Source organism: Hibiscus syriacus, unplaced genomic scaffold, assembly GCF_006381635.1.
Source record: "Hibiscus syriacus cultivar Baekdansim isolate YM2019G1 unplaced genomic scaffold, ASM638163v2 tig00110831_pilon, whole genome shotgun sequence".
NCBI lineage: Eukaryota > Viridiplantae > Streptophyta > Magnoliopsida > Malvales > Malvaceae > Hibiscus > Hibiscus syriacus.
In genome coordinates, this window is record NW_024062882.1 from 5,026,421 (window position 1) to 5,030,867 (window position 4,447).

The window sequence follows — 4,447 nt, forward strand, 5'->3', positions numbered from 1 at the left end:
TAGGCCCCTAGTTATCACACACTCCTCCTGTCTCTAGGATAAATAAGTCTATTGTGATGGTTTGATGGTCAAATTAGAGGTGAGCAATCAATCGTTTCGGTTTCATTTTAAAGAATCAAAATTAAAACGAATTTAGATGAAAACCGAAGAAACCGACCGAACCAAGTATGAACCAAAGATACATTTGGAAGAGTAAGACTACTGAAAAAAATTAACTAATACATAGGTGTGTACATCAACCACCTAATTGGAAACATTACACAAGCTAACACATTGACACTTGCGAGCCTAAATCATGGAGGTCACTATTTCTTCCTCATACAACAAAAAAGGGGATCAAAGTATCACAAAAGATTATAAGCACATTCAGAGTAAACATATTGAATTACTAGCTAAGGTACTGGTATTCACCTGAAAATTTCTTGACGGCCTCGTTGGTTGCCGGTGATTCCGATCTTTCTTCTCTTTTCTTTTTCTCCCTGCATTTCCAAAATCATTTTAGATGACAGCATGAACCAACACAGTTTAGCAACAACCGCATCAGAGCACATTTAGAATTGAAGGTAAATTCTAAAAGATTGGTTTTATTTCAAGAGGTTTAATGGTACGATTATGCGGTGTAAATTCTCTATCTCAGACAATATATGTTGAACTGCATTACAGAATACAGAACAGGCAAAAAAAAGAGTGTAAGAGGGAATTCACCTCTCAACGTACTCCTTGAGCAGCTCTTTAGCTTGAACAAGCTTGGAAAGCAGATTCCTATACACATCAAGATCTAGATTGACACTTCGTTTGTCAATGTTTAAGGCTTCACAGAGCTGTTGTACGGATATCATAAGTTAAAACCATAGGTGCAGTTGTTACTAAAATTTGACATTGCAAGTTTCATTCCTGAATTTGGTTAATCCTTCAATGATTTAACTAACTTATTCCGACGAATTAGGCGTGCACTTGATAAACTCACCTTTTCTAACACTGTAGGTTCAGTTGCATTGGCCAGCTCAAGAAGACGAAACAAGCAGACAGCAATGAAACGGCTATAGCTGAAACACCCCTTAGACCCAGCTCTTTCCGCAATGTCTTTCAGTATAGCTTCAACTTCTCCATCTCTAGTTGAAAACTCAACAAGCGAACTCGAAGTTTGACCACGGGCCCATTCCTCCAATTTCTGTGCATCAACTCTAAAGCACGAAAGAACCAAAAAAGAGATCATTACAGGGAAACCTTATTCTCATTTACTTCAAGATATAGTTCGAAAAAAGCAGACATACAAGGAACATAAACGCAGTTTCATCAACACTACCTTATGCAATTCGTTTGTCCTATTAGTGTTTGATACTTGGATCCATCGATTCCTAAATGAAAACAAGGGAACTCCATGAAACAAACCTGCACTGTTGGGGGTCCTCTTTCAAGGCATTGATATAAGCTTGGAAAATGGCATCTCGGTCCTCATCACTCGGATATCCTTCCATCAATTGATCATACACCGTAACGAAACCGAGGGCGAAAACCGGATCATATCGTTATGTCTTCTTGTACCTCATCAAATGTTGCTGCACAATCAGCTCCTGCAAAACCGTGTTGAACACACTGGGAATGGGCCGCTTATATGCTTTTAAAAAGCTCGACTTCGTTTCGGAAACAGTTGGCGGGGCATCTGAAAAATCAAAACCCCAAAAACAAAATAACATCGGTAAAATCGAACAATTCCCATAATTTAATGCAGTCTAGCTAATTTCCAGCATTGCAAATAAAGGTTTAAAAATTAACTAACCGGCAGCAGTGGACATGCAGTGAACAACGGAAGCAGAGGCAGTAGTGGAAGCTCGAAGTCCAACGGACTGGTGTAGAAGGCTTGTACGGAAACGGAATCCTTCGAAGTTGGAAGCCAGGCAACGCGCCGGCGAGACATTGAGTTTTCTTTCGCCGGAAGTTTGACCGATTGCCGAGAAAGAAAGTGAACTTACCGCCGCCATTGGTGTTTGAATCTATGTGTATGAGTATTGTTGGCTGTGTATGAATATACAGAAAAAAGTGGGAAAGATTGAGTTTTGGAAATTTGGGGTTAAATCATTGTGGAAATCTGAGGTTTAGCATTGAAATTTTGAGTTGAAATTGAAGGGAGAGACGAGATAGGGAGGCTTATCCAGTGTTTAGAAAATGGGAAATGGGGATTTTTCATGAATTTGGAGAGGAAATTGTGAGGTTGCGACACATGGCCTTTTGCTTCTTGTGCTCCTCTCTCTGTTTCATGTGTGGTTTTAGGGATGGCAATGGGTCGGGTCGGGTCGGGTTTTTGGGCCACTCGACCCGACCCGAGAAGAAAGGGGTTTTCACCCGTGATCCGACCCGACCCGACCCGATGAAATTAAGGTTTCACCCGACCCGACCCGACCCGAATATATGACTTAGAAACCCGACCCGACCCGACCCGACCCGAAATAATAATAAAAAAAAATTTATTCAATGAAAACAGTGACTTAATTGAAAAAAATTATATATGGAGGGACATTATTGTAATTATCCCTAAATATATAGGATAAAATTATATATATTTTTCGGGTCAGGTCGGGTCGGATTTTTTTCACCCTAAACCCGACCCGACCCGAACCTGATTTTTTAAAAAAAAATCCGACCCGATCGGGTCGGGTCGGAACCCGTCGGATTCGAGTTGAGTTGCCATCCCTATGTGGTTTAGGTTTACATGAATGGGAAGCCTTTGATTTGAAGCTAGATCTACCAACATGTATGTAAATATTTATATTTTAGGGTAAAATACACAAATAAGTCTTCAACTATAGGATGCTATTTTGTTTAGTTTCTCAACTATTAAAGTTATAAAATGATAATCTCATTATTTATATATTTCAAACTCATTATTTTTTATTAAAAAATTAATATATGTATGAGTTTGACGATAACTGCTAACTGAAATATAATAAAATTATATTTTCAATGATGTCTATTGGCACCGCCATTGCTTTCAACCACTGGCTCGACAACATAATATTTCAAGTACTAGCTCAATGATATAATATAAATAGAGACTTGATACACAAAATATAATTCAAACGACTACCTATTTTTTAAATGAAAATGACGAGTTTGTAACATATGAATAGTCAAGTGACTATTTTGTAACTTTTTAGTTTTAATACTTGGGGACTTAACAAATCAATACCTTATAATTAAGGGTCCATTTTGTAACTTTCAATAGTTGAGAGACTCAACAAAAGAACGTCCTATCATCGAGGACCTATTTGTGTACTTTACCATATATTTTACTATTCAACAATTATTTTTAGGGTGAACTACATGTTTAGTATCTCAACTAATATTTTTATTTTTTTTAGTCAGCTAACTATTTATTTTTCAAAATCATATATAATATTATGTATTAGTTTCATTTTGGTCACCTGCAGTTAAAAGTTAACGGACCTATTGACATGATTTTTTTAAATAATGATGTGGTATTATCTTATAGTGACACGTCAATATCGTTGGTAATTTTTCTAACGGCAAGTGAAAAAATGAAACCAAATGTTATGTATGACTTTGAAAAGAATAGTTGGATGACCAAAACATAACAAAAATAATAATTGAGGTACTAAATATGTAATTTGCCCTTTTTATTTATATAAAGATAATTTAAATATAGGTTAGGATCCGCTTACAACTAGTGTAAAACTTTTAGTTTTACTCTATTTTAGGATAGTTCGATGAAGGGAAATTAAAGGTTGAGGTTAACTCTCTTTTTTTCCAGTGAATATCTTCTCATTTCCTACTGTTAATCTTAGCTTTTGGTTTCTCTTCATTCAACAATCCTAAAAGGTATAAAGTTTTTAAATTTTACACTATATAATTGAATCTATGCCCTTTAAATATATAGTTATAAAATGTTGGGTAAATTACATCGTTTCTCACTAAACTTACTCTCTCTCCTATTTACTCATCGTACATTCAATTTTTCTATTTTGTTCTCTGAAATTTACATATTAAATCATTTTGCCCACATTGTCGTTAACATTTTAACGGTGTTATGACATGGCACAAGCATTAAAATGACGTTGTTCTGAAAATCTCAAATATACACCAAAACGACATCGTTTTGAATCTTCTTCTTCCCCTCATTGCCGCCACCGTTACCGTGTCATTTTTCATTCCGACCATCGTTGACCGTCGTTGATGGTAGTCGTTCGATCCCAAAATTCATGGGTCGATTCATCTCAACTCCCTAAGTCTGAATATGGTGGTTGTCTCACCGGAAAGTATCCCAAAATCCGTGAATCTTGGTTGAAACGTTTTGACTTCCTCACTTTCAATCTCCGATTCGTGGACTTCAGAGCAAGTTCTGATAAAATGGAGGTCGGATTCAAACTCAAGGTGTAACACCCATAGTCCGTATACGTCTCAAAATACAAGTTAAAATGTCACATCAACT

General features: G+C 36.6%; 1 pseudogene; it reads right to left on the reverse strand.

The window, feature by feature from the left end:
• Positions 1-360: 360 nt before the first annotated feature.
• LOC120142737 lies at positions 361-2,200 on the reverse strand (annotated as a pseudogene).
• Positions 2,201-4,447: the final 2,247 nt, after the last annotated feature.